Source organism: Chiloscyllium punctatum, chromosome 41 (genome assembly GCF_047496795.1).
Source record: "Chiloscyllium punctatum isolate Juve2018m chromosome 41, sChiPun1.3, whole genome shotgun sequence".
NCBI lineage: Eukaryota > Metazoa > Chordata > Chondrichthyes > Orectolobiformes > Hemiscylliidae > Chiloscyllium > Chiloscyllium punctatum.
Genome location: NC_092779.1, coordinates 19,139,076 through 19,155,695, shown reverse-complemented (window position 1 = coordinate 19,155,695; position 16,620 = coordinate 19,139,076).

The following is a 16,620-nucleotide window of genomic DNA, read 5'->3' as shown; positions in this document are numbered from 1 at the left end:
CAGATAGATAAATAATCAGGTTTGTATTAAATCTGTTACTTGCATGTTGTTGAACCAGTGCTTGTTTTTTTAAAACCCAAAGATGCAGCAAAAAACAAAATCAGAAATGGAGTCTGCTTTTCTCTTTCATGTAACTTATGCAGTGTTATATTGTCACATTCTCAGGCATTGTACATTCCTTTACATACAATGATTAATTTGAATTACAGTCACTATGATGTAGGCAATCATGATCATAAGGGCCTATAAACAAAAAAAAATTAACACTCCATATGACTATAGATCCCAAAAATTAGTTTTGAATCTAGGCTAAATTTGATTTTAGTGGACACTGTTCTCCAGAAACTTTTAAGTTCTGCATCAGTACATAGTGGGAGTTCGTGTTCATTCTAACAAAATAACTGATCTCAAGAATCTACTGGGTTGCTTTTGGTAAAGAAATCTTTTTTGGTATAAAATAGGATGAATTTAGTTTGGGGCTCCTTGTTATGGCTGAGTAGAGGTATTTCTACTATGTATTTGCCACTATGCCATGGTGGTCAATATAGTTCCAATCTCTAAAGTGCTGGTAATAACTTGGATACAAAATGGGTTGAGTGATGGGTAATAGGGTCAATGAATAGTTTTTAGGCTGCAGGAAGGTTTGTAGTGGAGTTCTCCAGAGATTAGTTTTGAGACCCCGGCTTTGCTCGATATGTATTAATAGTCTGGATCTTGGTGTGTAGGAAACAATTTCAAAGTTTGCAGATGAAACAAAACTTGGAAGAATTGTATACTGTGAGAAAGATGGTGTGGAACTCGAAAAGGATGTTGACAAGTTGATGCAGTGGGCAGGTGGATGGCAGATGCAGTTTAATGCAGAGAAGTGTGAGGTAGAAAGACAATACAAATTACAATTTTAAAGAGAGTACAAGAGCAAATGAACCTGGGTGTATATTTGCTCAGATCATTGAAGGAGGCAGGACAAGTGGAGAGCAGTTAGTAAAGCATATACTATAGTGTCTTCCACTTAATACTACGGGCATAGTGTACAAGAGCAAGGAGGTGATGCTGAAGTTGTACAATACTTAGACCTCAGATGTGTGTGCAGTGTGGGTGCCACAATAAAGGAAAGTTGTGACTGCTTTAGTGAGAGTGCAGAAGCAATTTACAAGAATGTTTCCAGGAATGCAAAACTTCAGTTATGCAGTTAGATTGAAGAATTTGGAACTGTTCTCTTTGGGAAGAATAAATCCAAAAGCGGATTTCATGTAGATTTTCAGAGTCCTGAGCTGGCCAAATAGAGTAGATACGGATAAATTGTTCCTGATTGTAAACAGCATCAGAACGGGAAGACATATATTTAAATTAATCTGCAAAAGAAACAAGGGTGAATTAAGAAAAATAACTTTTGCACATAGTGACTAGGGTATGAAATGCATAGCCTGGATATGTGGAGACAGATTCAGTTAAAGCATTTGAGAGGACATTGGATGATTTTTTTTGGATAGAAATAGTAGGCAAGGGTGTAGAAAAAAGCAGAAGATTGGCACTATGTAATTAACCTTTTCTAAAATACCAGTGCAAGCACAATTGATCGAATGGCCTCCTGCACTGTAATAATTCTGTAATTCACTGGTTATGTTATTTGCTGAAATTATTAACTGCTGGGATGTAATTTCAGAATATCAAGCAAACTTTGATACTTAGACTCTGCGTTTACAAGACAGTTATTCATTGCTGTACTCCAGTATGATGGGGGACAGGTAGTGTGCAGCTATGCTCTCAAATTACTTTAATACCGACAAATCACAGCAGGTGTCACTACGTCACGATAAATGGAAACAGTAACTTACCCTGCCCCTTCCTGGCTTCATGGCAGAGCTTACACAGCACTGAATGGGAACCTTGTGTTCTGTAGAGTTCAGTTACACTTCTAATAAATTTTACTGCATCTTTGATGGGGGTTAGATATTGGTTGGGGGAAGTTTGTCACTTCATTTCAACTGATGTATTTATCCTGCAGATTGGGTTCAACAATATTCTTAACTGGCAAATTCAAAGTAAATCCTGAATAAAAGTATCAGGCTTTTTTCGGGGAGGCGACACTGAATATGTGAAATGGATGATTGCATAATTAGCGACTGGTTTAAGCTGTGATTAATTCTCTCCCTTCCAGTTCACATTTTGCACTAATGCCGAAGATGAATTTCACACCATTGTTCTTTGCTGACATCATCTGGGCCACCTGTTCAAGTAATCATTATTTTCTTCAGGAGAAAAGTAGAAAAAGCGTCCAATGTAAATGTACTGGAGTAACCCTTTTGCAACATAAGCACAAGAAAAGGAAATATGTGGTGCAATAATGACCATAGTGGTATTACTAAAAGGAGAAGGGCAGGAAGGTTGAGAGAGTAATTGAATGAAATGACTGATTTTTGCTTGTCTTTGTTCAGGAGTATGAAGCTTCAAGCATGTTTGTCTATTCCATGAGTTTGTGATTCCCACTAGTTTAATACCATTGAAACAACAAACTAGGGTCTGTTTGAATTCAGCACTTAGTTCAGATGAACCTACTGTGTTTGGCTGTAATGTGATTACACCCAATCGTTCCAAACTAATACTCATTTCTGTCAACGTCAGTATTCGTGACAATATTGAGTGGGAGATTTACCATACAGGAAACCCAGCTGCGAGTGTTCTTCTTTCCATAGCACTCAGTGCTCGGTTGAGGGTCTCAACCGCTGTGCACCACCTTTTTCCCTTCCTCTTATTGACTGATTCTTGGCCGGTATGACTACCCCCAAATTCCTTAATTCTGGACAAAGCCTACTGGTCAGTTAATCGAGGGAGATGTTCGTGTAATGTCACTGGTCCAGGTGCCCAGATTAATTCTTGGGCAACGTAGGTTAAAATCCAACCGTGCCAGCTGATGGCACTAAAGAAAAAAGTCCTCACTAATGATAACTTTTAAATTAACCTTGGTTGTTGTAAATCAACCCACCTGGTTCACTAATGTTCTTCAGGGAAGGAAATCTGTCATCCTTGCCTGGTCTGGCTTGCATGTCACACCAAACCCTCAGTGATTTGGTGGGCTCTTTATTGTTGTCTGAAATGGTCCAGCAGGACACTTAGGTCAACTGCAATTATTAGATTAGATTACTTACAGTGTGGAAACAGGCCCTTCGGCCCAACAAGTCCACACCGCCCCGCCGAAGCGCAACCCTTACATCTACCCCTTACCTACACTACGGGCAATTTAACATGGCCAATTCACCTGACCTGCACATCTTTGGACTGTGGGAGGAAACCGGAGCACCCGGAGGAAACCCACGCAGACACGGGGAGAACGTGCAAACTCCACACAGTCAGTCCGGGTCTCTGGCGCTGTGAGGTAGCAGTGCTAACCACTGAGCCACCGTGCCGCCCAATTAGATAGACAACAAATGCTGGTCTTGCCACTGGCACCCATATCTTCTGAAAGAATAGATTTTTTTTTAAGCAGTAACTTCATTAGATGCTGCCCTGAGTGTCTCAGGAAGGATTTTCAATCTGAAGAGTTTGTGAAAGGAGACTTTGTTGCTTGTCTTGCTGTGATAGCACTGTAAAAGATGTGATCCTGGAAAAATTTCTGATAATGTCCATGTTGTTAATCAAAAGTCCATGGAAACATTTTGCATGCAATAAACAGTGGGCACTATATCTTTGCCACGATCTGCAAAATCTGACCTATTGTATTTAGATGTAAATGATTAAAAATGTATTCCAACAACTTGCCTGACTGCCTGAGGTTCCTTAACATCTCTTTGTGCAGCTATAAACCTTGCTTTGGAACAGACTATTCTTGGCTAATTCAAAAGCTGAACTTCTTTGAAAACATCAACAACTTGCATTTATATCATCAAAGTTTGATGCAAACAAAACAGATCGTTCACAGGGTTAAAAGGAAAATGAATGCCATTGCCAGAGGAATATACGATTAGGAGAAACAGAGTGCCATCAAGGAAACCTGGTAATACTAGAGCCAATAGGGGAGAATTCTTTCTGATAGCTGAAGCCATATTTGGCAATTGGGAAGATGGTTGTAGTTGTTAGAAGCCAAGCATCTCAGCAATTGGCTGATTACGTAACGTTAAATTCAACAACTAATTTTTTCAAATAATGGAGCAACCCTGGCCAACATGCAACTGGACAACATATAGGTTTTGAATTGCTAACTGTGAAGTAGCATTCATATCATACAGATTTTAGACAAGGACTATCTCCAACAAAAAAAAAGGCATTCAAGGGTAATAGCACGGTCAGCATCATGGGTTTGTGACTTGCTAGAAACTAAACTGCGCTAGCCACGTAAATATTAGCACTCCTAGAGCAATCAGAGGCTAGATATTCAAGGGAAAGTCTCATCTCCAGACTAGCCAAAGCCTCTTCAATACTTATATGTCTGAAGCAGGGATTGTGAGAAAATGCTTGCCTGGATTCGTGTAGCTGAAACAGTAATCAAAATTCACCACCATTTAGGATAACGATATATTCTTGATTGACATCATCCACACTATCTCCAGTGTACATTAAAGAAAATCACCAAAGCTTTTCAACGTCACATTTAAAAACACCAATGAGGACAAGGGTAGCAAGTGTCTCCATATTTCAGTACAATTCAGTCATCATTCTGACTTGGAGATGCATAATCATTCCTTCATGATTGCTATGTCAAATACCAGAAATCCTTGCTCAACAGCATTGTGGGAGCACTTGCACCTCAGGACTATGACATGTTTAATAAAAATGATTTAATTTGTGGGTCTCACTTGATCTATTTTCCATTCCATTTGCGTTTAAAAAGATGTGCTTTCTTCGTGATCATATCCAATGCATGCAGCACATTTAGTACTATAGCTGGAATGCTGTTCAGCATTATAGCCTTGACTGTACACAGCATACTTACCTGTATCTTGACATCCAATGGAGCGAATTGAATTCGTTGGGAGACTGACATTTATAATGATGGGAACGTCAGGAGGCCAGGAAGAAGTGCTACTAGTACTTCAGTCTGAAACTGATTGTAATGCTTGAACCTTGTTGACGTTCACCATGCTGAACTCTGCCATTGTTGAGGATGTTCATGGAAACGTTTCTTCACATTAATTGCTTGTTTGTTCCTTGCACGATGCTGTCATAGATAATTACATCTAGATTAGTGAAGTATTTTTTCCCTTTGGCTTTTGCACTATCTGTTACTAATCCAATATGGAAGCTTCAAAACTTGACCAGCTAATTTAGTGCGAATACTCCAATCTTGATGTGCTTTAGCTGCCAATCAAGTCTATATTTTGTACTTCTCATTTTAAGGTTTCTTCTCTGTGATGGTGTGGGGGAGGACTAAGCCATCAGCTGGTTGAGGATCAGTAAATTATAGTTTCTTTGTTATGTTTGACTTCAAGCCATGAGGCATTATAAGATCCAGAGTCAATATTGTATACCAAATATATATAGCATATATTGCAAACTGGGGGACAGTACTTTCAGAGGAAACTGATAAGTATAATTCAGTAAGTATAGCTATGCCTGGTTGTTTAGATAGTCTGAGAGCCCAATTTTGCACCAACACTTGTGTCAATGAAGGAGAGTTGTCAGGGATTCACTGAGCAGATTGTACCTTCAGCATTGCTGCTGCTTAGTCTGTTCTCTTTTTTTGCTGCATTTCAATACAATTAAAGGTAATTAAGAATCAACCATAAAGGTGTGGGACTGGATTCATATACGGGCCAAACAGGAAGGACAGCAGATTTCCTTCCTTAAAGTATATTAATGAACCATGCTGTTCAAAAAGCAAATGAACATCCTGGCCCAGAGCAACTGGACATTAGTAACCAAGATCAGATTTGACCCCGTAATGTCATATCCTGAAAAGAGTGCTGCAAAGAAAATAATGTGTGAACTGTAGCTTTGTTTCAGCATGAATGAGCAGTGGAAGGTTTAACTTCCCAGTTCTGAGTTGATATGAGGTTTGTTTTGGCAATATTCAAGGACCAATCAAGTATGCAGAATTTGAAGGGACCAAGGATGCTTGTGAATTTGATGCGGAGTAGGCAATACTTAATTCTGACTCCCATCCTTGATAGTAGAACAGGCTGCATCCCTTCAGCTGTGAAGGTTGAAGACATCAGCAATGCTAATGTGCTCCAGGTCATTATGGTTTGACCCGTGACTAAAATCTTACTTTGGCCTGCATAACTGAAATCTGACCACTATGCAATCTAGATTATGTGGACGGTGTTGGTGCCTCAAGTATCCTACCTTGAACAAAGTACTTTGATTAATCAATAGAGCAAAGTATTTTGCCCCTCAGTTAGGCTTGCAAGACAGAAAACTTATTTTAGATCAGGAGAAATTGAAAACTACTTTGCGGTTTACAAAGCATTTAATTTGTATCATTGGACATACTGTCTACAAGTAATTAAGGCATTTATTTATGCAAATGATTTTTTCCTTTTTTTTTTGTTTGTCCAGTATGCTAGTTATAAAACTATCACATAAATTCATTACAGAAATGTGGACACCACTGGTAAGGTCATTGCCAATCCCTAATTGCATAGAGAAACAGTTCGGAGTCAATCCCATTGTGGTCTGGAGTCTCATGAAAACCAGATCAGATAAGGCCAGCAGATTTTGTTCTCTAAAAAGAACAGCGTTGCCATTAGATTAATTAATTTTTATTCCAGATTTTCTTCTAAATAGAATTTTCACTATCTGCCCTTGATGGGATTTGCACCCATGTCCCTAGAATATTAAATAAGGCTTCTGGACTGCAAGGCTTACCACTATACCACCACCTCCCCAGTACATTATCCGTTATGGTTTCTGAACGGTCAATTGTCAGCAACTTTCACACCAGAAGATGGCATTGCCTGCACCATACAGACCCCTTGCTATAGCAGGAGTCCAGTAACTAGGAGGAAGTGCTTCATAGCAGAAGGCAGGCGATGCATGAGTTTTAAGGGTTTCTGGCAGGAATTTTAATGTAGGGACAGCCCCTCTCCTAAGATGCTGCTGCCTGCATTAGGCTTCTGCTACTTTTGCTGCTTGGCCTTCAGCTGGGCTCCCCCTGCTGACAAAGTCAGGGATACCAGCTTCCCGAACAGTGCTCAAGGTTGCATTTGACTCCTACTTTTTGAACAGTTAACTGAAGATGCAGCCTGCTAATTGACCAACATTCTTAAAATTAAGACAGCATGGATACTGAATGGGTGAGTGATTTACAAAAATAAGGAAAATTCAACCATCAACTGCTGAAATGAACCACATAATCTCTGTATAATTACGTTCACCAATACTGGATAACTGACTAGAATTGGAGAAACAGTTCTATGTTAAGGTGAAAGAAGTATCTTTATTAAATGTTCTGAACAAAGTGAAGAGTTAATCCCAATACAATAATGCAATAAACCAACAGAATATACTGAGCTTTTTTAATATTATGGTTATTGACTAGGACATTTCCTTACATTAAAAGGAAGGGATGAACCTCCAATTAAAAATGAAAATTGCAAATATATTTTCAATATATCTCCAAAATTGTGGTTTATTACATTGTACTACATCCACTCAGCAATCTGATATTCCAATCAGTCACAGCACTAAAGGAACCCGTCAAGCAAGCTGGAGCAACGCATTCAGTCATTCTCCCATTCAGTCCTTCAATTGCTGCAAGTTAAATAATGAAGCTAAAATTCCCCGGCCTTTGTGCTGGAATTTTAAGCCCATTTCTTTGTATTATTAGCCCACTCTCAGAGGAGCAGGCTCTAGTGAGCTTTGAAACCTCAGCAAACAGCTCACTCAAACCACTGCTCTAACTCTTGAACAATGCAGACATCGGTTCCAGCTGGAAACTAATTCTGTTAATGTCAGCTTCTGGCACAGTGAATAGCAACATTCATAACACCAAGATTAACATCCTATTCATTGTTGGATGCTAATTCATAGTTCCTATGCGTTCCCTAACCCTTTATCAGTTGAACACTAAACTGAATTGCCTGGCTGTGGTGGCAGAGAGCACAAAAGGCCTGGAGAATTTTTGGTAGGAGCACTACAATTCTAGTCCATGGATTTACTGTAGCTTCAAACTTATGGTGCAGAAAAAGTAACAAACAATAGTTTAATTTATATTGAGTCATTACTATAGTAATGCATGCCAAAGTACTTTGACAGAACACCTAAGGATGAGTGTCTTTGATGACCATGACATCTGTACTGACACCAAGATCCTTGATATCTGTCATCATTCTGACTCTCCTATGTGCATCCAAAACATGGACTATGTATACATGCCACCTCAAGGTCCTTGAGAAGTACTAACATCCTAACATCAATGTCCTTGAAGCAGCTAACAGGACTAACATCAAGGCCATGATCATCCAAACCCAACTATGCTGCACTGGCCAATGTTCTTATGATGCCCAGGTTCTGATTGCCAAAGCTCAAGGAAGGCACTTGAATGATAAGAGGACAAAGGAATTGGTTCAAAGACTCCCCAAAGGAGCTTTTAGAAAATGCAACATAGATGTCAATGCCTGTAGACCCTCATTCAGATAAGACTGATGTGAAAAGACTCATGTATGAAGGGACACAATTCTGTGAGAGCGCACTTGGCAACTGGAAGTACAGAAAAGGAACTGGAGAATAATCCAAGATGGAGGATAGGAAAAAATTATGGTTGTAAGAGCTGCTGCTTTTTTTTTGAGGTATTTTGAGGTACACCAGTCAATGAAGGCAAGCATGCAGGTACAGCAGGTAGTGAAGTAAGCTAATAGCATGCTGGCCTTCATAACAAGAGGGATTGAGTATAGAAATAAGAATTCTTCTGCAGCTGTACAGGGCCCTGGTGAAACCGCACCTGGAATATTGTGTGCAGTTCTGGTCTCCAAATTTGAGGAAAGACATTCTGGCTATTGAGGGAGTGCAGCATAGGTTCACGAGGTCAATTCCTGGAATGGCAGGACTATCTTATCTTGAAAGATTGGCGAGACTGGGCTTGTATACCCTTGAGTTTAGAAGACTGAGAGGGGATCTGATTGAGACGTACAAGATTATTAAAGGATTGGACACTCTGGAGGCAGGAAACATGTTTCTGTGATGGGTGAGTCCCAAATCAGAGAATACAGCTTAAAAATAAGGAGTAGGCCATTTAGGACAGAGATGAGGAGAAACTTCTTCACCCAGAGAGTGGTGGGTGTGTGGGATGCTCTGCCCCAGAAGGCAGTGGAGGCCCAGTCTCTGGATTTGTTTAAGAAGGTGTTGGATAGAGCTTTCAAGGATAGTGGAATCAAGGGTTATGGAGATAAGACAGGAACAGGATACTGATTGAGGATGATCAGCCATAATCATAATGAATGGTGGTGCTGGCTTGAAGGGCAGAATGGCCTACTCCTGCACCTATTGTCTATTGTCTATTTTATGTGTCAGAGGTGATTTCCTTGAATTCCAGGAGAAGTAATTACTGTTTTATAAACTGTTACATCGTTTTGGAACTTCTGGGGGGAGGGAGCATGATGGGGGGGGAAGGATCAAAACAACAGCACTTTCAAAAGGAGGAAGAGAAACCACATGGTCAGAGAAAGAAACCCACACTGCTGTCTTACACAGCAGTAAATCTGCATAGCTACTGCCTTTGCTGTTTGAGTTCAAAAATCTCTGGACATCGGAGTGCGTCTAAGAAGAATTAACAAACAGCGAAATTTATAGCTAACATTGGAGGAACCTGTATGGAAGAGCTCACTGCACGGGAGAAGCCAACTGCATAGTTTTTTAAAGTGTAACCTTGCTGTAAATCTACAATAGTGAGTAGAGTGGGTTCTTTTTTCATTATATGATTTATTTATATCGGTCTCTTGATTAAAGTTTTAAAAATATAAACATAAAACTAAGCCTGGAGCAGTGTTTTTTAGAGCAGTAAGATGGTGCTATTTTCTGGGTCTGTAGATTTTAAGCAGCAAAGACGGCCTTTAGTAGAGTGATGTGCTCTTCCCGTTGGGTGTGGAAGATTAGGGAGAGTTTCCATGTTACTGATTATTACGTCTGCAGTATGTGTCTTTAGTTGCAAACCCTATCAGATCACATGGATCGGGTGGAGTGGTAGTTAGAGACAACGAGGAATTTACAGGATCTGGGGGGTATGATGGATGGCAATTATTGGAAGGGAGGAAAACCACAGTTATGGTCAGGTGGAAGGGTTACCTCCAGGAGAGTTAGGAGAGGGAGGCAGTTGGTGCAGGAGTCGCCCGTGGCTATCCCCTTCTCAAACAAGTATGCTGTTTTGGAAAATGTAGGGGGTGATGGACTCAAGGGAATGTAGCATGAACAGCCAAGTTTCTGGTACTGAGACTGGCTATAGTGTGACGAGGGTTATGACAGCTTCTAAGTGATCGATTGTGGTAGGGCACTCTTTAGTCAGGGGCACAGACAGACATTTCTGCAGCTGGCAACGAGAAATCAGGTTGGTGTGTTGCCTCCCTGGTGCCAGGATCAAGGATATCTCAAAGAGAGTGCAGAATATTCTCAAAGGGGAGAGGGACCAGTAGGAAGTCATTGTGCCCTTTGGAATTAATGACAGAGGAAGGGAAAAAGATTGGATTCTGAAGGAAGAATATCGAACGTTAGGCAGGAATTTAAAAAGGAGGTCCTCTAGGGTAGTAATATCTGGATTATTCCTGGTACTATGAGCTAATGAAAGTAGGAATAGGAGAATAGAGCAGATGAATGTGTGGCTGAGAGACTGGTGCTGGGGAGAAGGGTTCACATTTTTTGATCATTAAAATCTCTTCTGAGGTAGAGGTGACTGGTATAAAAAGGACTGATTGCACCTGAATTGGAAGGGAACTAATATACTCGCGTGGAGATTTGCTAGAGCTACTCGGGAGGATTTAAACCAATAAGGTGGGGGTGTGGGACCAAGGTTGATAGTGAGGAAAGAGATCAGTCTGAGACTGGTACAGTTGGGAAAAGGAGCAAGTAAAACAGTCAGGGCAGGTCGGAACAAAGCAGAGAAAGAGATAGGACTGATAAACTGTATTTATTTCAATGTAAGAGGCCTTACAGAAAAGGCGGATGAACTCTGAGCATAGTTAGGAACATGGAACTGGAATATCATAGCAATTACAGAGATGTGGCTCAGAGATGGACAGGACTGGCAGTTTAATGTTCCAGGATGCAAATGCTACAGGAAGGACAGAAAGGGTGCAAGAGAGGAGGGGGAGTGGTGTTTTTGATAAGGGATAACATCAATGGTGTAATTAGGGAGGATATTCCTGGGAATACATCTAGGGAGGTTATTTGGGTAGAACTGAGAAATAAGAAAGGGATGATCACCTTATTGAAATTGTACTATAGACCTCCCAATAGTCAGCAGGAAATTGAGAAACAGATTTGTAAGGAGTTCTCAGTTATCTGTAAGAATAAGCGGGTGCTTGTAGTCAGGGATTTTAACTTTCCGAACATAGACTGAGATTGCCATAGTGTTAAGGGTTTAGATGGAGACGAATTTGTTAACTGTGTACAAGAAAATTTTCTAATTTAGTATGTGGATGTACTTAGTAGAGAAGATGCAAAACTTGACCCACTCTTGGGAAATAAGGCAGGGCAAGTGATTGAGGTGTAATTGGGGGATCAGTTTGGGGCCAGCGACCACAATTCTATTAGTTTTTAAATAGTGATGGTTAGACCGGATCCTAACGTTAAAGTTCTAAATTGGAAGAAGGACAATTTTGATGATATTAGGCAAGAACTTTCAAAAGTTGTTTGGGGGTGAATCTTCACAGGTAAAGGGCCAGCTGGAAAATGAGATAACGAGAGTCCAAAGACAGACATTCTATATTCTCCCTTCACAATCTCATCCTTTTCCCTTCCTCTATCATTAATTCCAATGTGCACAATCACCTCCTGCTGGTCTTTGTCCCGTTTGAGAATATTCTGATCTCTCTTTGAGATATCCTTGATCCTGTTGTGGTGAAGGGCAAAGCTGGTAGGTGTAGGGAATGCTAGATGTCTAGAGAATTTGAGGTTTTGGCCAATAAAAGGGAAGCATATGTCAGATATAGACAGCAGAGATTGAGTTAATTGCTAGTAGAGTATAAAGACAACAGGAGTATACAAGAGGGAAATCAGGAGGGCAAAAAGGGGATATAAGATAGCTTTGGCAAATAGGGTTAAGAAACTTCCAATAGGATTTTATAAATACATTAAGGACAAAAGGGTAACTAGGGAGAGAATAGGGCTCTTCAACAATCAGCAAGACAGCCTATGTGTGGAGCCACAGAAAATGGGGGAGGTACTACACAAGTATTTTGCATCAGTGTTTACTGTGGAGAAGGACATGGAAGATATAGAACGTAGGGAAATAGATGGGGACATCTTGAAACACGACCATATTACCAAGGAGGAGATGCTGAATGTCTTAAAATGCATAAAAGTGGATAAATTCCCAGGACCTGATCAGGTGTATCCTAGAACTCTGTGGGAAGCTAGGGAAGTGATTGCTGGGCCCCTTACTAAGATACTTGTATCATCAATAGTCACAGGTGAGCTGCTGGAAGATTGGAAGTTGGCTAATGTGGTACTGTTATTTAAGAAAGTGGTAAGGACAGGCCTGGGAACTATAGACTGGTGAGCCTGATATTGGTGATGTTGGAGGGAATCCTGAGGGACAGGATTTACATGTATTTGGAAAGGCAAGGACTAAATAGGGATAGCCATCCTGGCTGTGTGTGTAGTATATCATGTTTCACTCACTTGATTGAAATTTTTGAAGAAGGCCCCCTTCCCTCACCCCCACCTGCCTGGCAGTGCATTCTCCACCCTCATGTCCCTCTATCTTTGCCCCTCCCACACACACAGCTTGGGCCAGGGGGTGGCAGCTCTCACCCACATGCCCCACCCAGCCAGCCATCGCCCTCTCCCTCCCTCGCTCTTGCTGTGTTGTCCAGAGTTGGGGGGGTGGTGTGATGTCTGAGGGTAGTCATTGGGGGATATGAGGGGGCGGTGGTGGTGTCTGTGCAGGTAGGTCTGTCTGGGAGTGGGGCATTCTTATGGGTGGGGATGAGTGTCTGTGAGAGGTCACTTTGGGGGTTACGGGGGGGTGAGGGAGAGGCGTAGTATTCCCACAGTCAGACTTAGTCTGTGAGCCCAGTGGCTGACAGTGCCCCCATAGTCTGTACTGTGAAACAAAAAATCACAATGAGGGGAGATGCGGGCCAGACAGAGAGGCAAGAATGGGGAGGACAGAGGGAGCGATTGAAATAGTTTGAGAGTGCCCCATATAATGGTCAGAATAGAGGGGCATGGGCTCATGACTGTACATTGGCAAAGACCAAAGTAGAGTGATACTTACAGGTTACAGTTATCCACCCGCACACTCTCCACAGGTCCTGATTTATATGAGTTGCTCACGGTGCAGCCAAATCATTTTTACCTATTCATCATATTTATTCAGCATTTACTTCTCCCATTTATTATCAGTAATTCCTTTGATTCCCTTTTGTTTTGCTCTCTTTCTATGGGCATCATTTCCATCTATCCATCTCACTGATTTCCCCACAACCATCAGGGTTTTGCCACCTTTTCCTAGCTGCTTTCAGTTCTGATGAGGACTCACTCAGCTTGAAACATTAACTCTGTATCTTTCTCTACAAGTACTGCCAGAACTATTGAGTTTCCACAGCATTTTCTGTTTTAGTTTCAGATCTTTAGCATCCACAATTATTAGGTAAATATAGGCATGAAAAGTTGGTGAAGAGGGGGAAGAATAGAAGATGGGGGAAGACAGGGCAATGAAAAGGATGGAGTGAGAGAGGAAAGATATAAAAGAGACCTAAGGGGCAGCCTTTTCACATAGAGGGTGGTGCGTTTGTGGAATGGGCTGCCAGAGGAAGTGGTGGAAGCCAGTACAATTGCAACATTTAAAAGGCATCTGGATGGGTATATGAATAGGAAGGGTTTGGAGGAACATGGACTGGATGCTGGCAGGTGAGACTAGATTGGGTTGGGATATCTGGTCGGCATGGATGAGTTGGAACAAAGGGTCTGTTTCCCTGCTGTACATCTCTATGACTGTAAGTAATGAAGAGGATTGATGAGGACAGAGTGGTGGATGTGATCTATATGGACTTCAGTAAGATATTTGACAAGGTTCCTCATGGTAGACTGGTTAGCAAGATTAGATCTCATGGAATACAGGGAGAACTAGCCATTTGGATATAGAACTGGCTCAAAGGTAGAAGACAGAAGGTGGTAGTGGAGGCATATGACCACTGGGTTCACTGCTTTTTGTTATTTATATAAATGATTAGGATGTGAACATTGGAGGTATAGTTGGTCAGTTTGCAAATGACACCAAAATTGGACGTATTGTGGACAGCAAAGAAGGTTACTTCCAAGTACAACAGGATCTTGATCAGATGGGTCAATGGGCTAAGGAGTGGCAGATGGAGTTTAATTTCGATAAATATGAGGTGCTGCATTTTGGGAAGGCAAATCAGGGTAGGACTTATACACTTAATGGTAAGATCCTGGGGAGCGTTTCTGAACAAAGAGACCTTGGAGTGCAGGTTCACAGTTCCTTGAAAGTGGAGTCACAGATAGACAGGATAGTGAAGAAGGCGTTTGGTATACTCTCCTTTATTGGTCAGGAAATGTTGCGACTGTATTGAACATTGTTTAGGCCACTTCTGATGTGCAGTTCTGGTGTCCCTCCTATAAAAAGGATGTTGTGAAACTTGAAAGGATTTCAGAAAAGGTTTACAAGGATGTTGCCACTGTTGGAGGATTTGGGCTCTAGAGAGAGGCTGAAGACACTGAGGCTGTTTTCCTTGGAGCATCAGAGGCTGAAGGGTGACCTTCTAGAGATTTATAAAATCATGAGGTACATGGATAGCGAGAATAAACAGTGTCTTTTCCCTGGGGTGGGGGATCCAGAAATAGGGGGCATAGGTTTAGGGTGAGAAGGGAAAAATTTGAGAGGGACCTTAGGTGCCACTTTTTCATGCAGAGGGTAGTGCATGTATGGAATGTGCTGCCAGAGGAAGTGGTGGAGGCTAGTCCAATTATAACACTTCAAAGGCATCTGGTTGGGTATGCGAATAAGGAGGGTTTAGAGGGATGTGGACCAAGTGCTTGTAAATGGGACTAGATTAGGTTAGGATATCTGGTCAACATGGACGAGTTGCACCAAAGGGTCTGTTTCTGTGCTGTACATCTTTACGACTCTGTCACTCCATAAATAAATGACAGCAATTTCAAGGCCAAGGACCAATTCCACTTCTTGCCAAATGTATGGTCAGAGATGCAGCTCTAGGTTTGGTCTGATCAACCTCATAAGGACTACAGAATCCATGACCTGTGACATAGAATTCCCTCAGTGAACAATCATGCTTGGCAGTGAGTGGTTGCTGATGACAATAATTGCATGAAAGAATTGAACAGAAATGATAGAATCCCTACAATGAATAAAGAGGCCTTTCATCACATCGAGTCTGCAACAGCCCTCCAGAGGTGTTGAACATTGTGCAACCACTGGTGAATATCCTCACTTCTGATCTTATGGAAGGAAGGTCGTTGATGAAGTAGCTAAAAATGGTTGGGCCTAGGACACTTCCCTGAGGAATTCCTGCAGAGATGTCCTTTCTATGTGCCAGATATGACTTTAACTTGCAGAGATTTTGCTCCTTGATACCCACTAATTCCAGTTTTGCTAGGTCTCCTTGATGCCACACTCAGTTGATTGTGGCCTTGATGTCAAGGGGTCTTGAGTTCACTCTCCTCTTATCTCTGGAATTCAGCTCTTTTGTCTATGTTTGAACTAAGGCTGGAATGATGGGGGTATAATGAAGAAATTACTTTCCAGCCCCTACAGGTAATGAAGAGCTCGCCAGGAAATTATATTAATTATGTTTGAGCAATTGTTAAACTACTTACCTCTTATATGATGTGACCCAGTCTAGTTCTCTTTTGACAGCACATAGGAAAGCCTAATACACTGCACATGTGAGCAAATAAATTTCCTTTAGGATGGAAATCATTCTTTGTCTCAGGAACTATTCAAGGTTATGTTTCCAACCACGTGAGTGAACAAACCTGGACACGACCGTCAAACCAAGGAACTCCACAAGGACAGAAGTGATCCTGACTTGCGTATTTCTATTAATATAACTCCATCACTTCCAGTTTTTGTTCAATGTCGAGGCAGACATGGTTCAGTTAATGCCACTCTTACCTTCAAGTCAAAAGGTTGTTGGTTTGAGTTTCCCAGCAGAATGTAAGCACAAAATCTTGGTTTTGGTTTTGGATAAAATGTTAAACTGAGGCTGCCTTCCTCCTAAGTGAATGTAAATGATTCTGTGACAGCATTTTGAAGAAGATCTGGGTTGTAATCCCTCATATACTGGTCAATATTTATTCCTCAGTTAATATCAGTAAAAAACAGATTATCTAGACACTAAAACGTTTCTGTTTGTGGGATCTTGTTGCATACAAACTGGCTACAATGTTTCCTGCTCTACAATATTGATTGTACTTCAGAGTATTTCATCGGTTGTTAAAATTCCTGAGTTCCTGAAAGGCATTATGTAAATAAGTCTTTCTCTTGTTTCC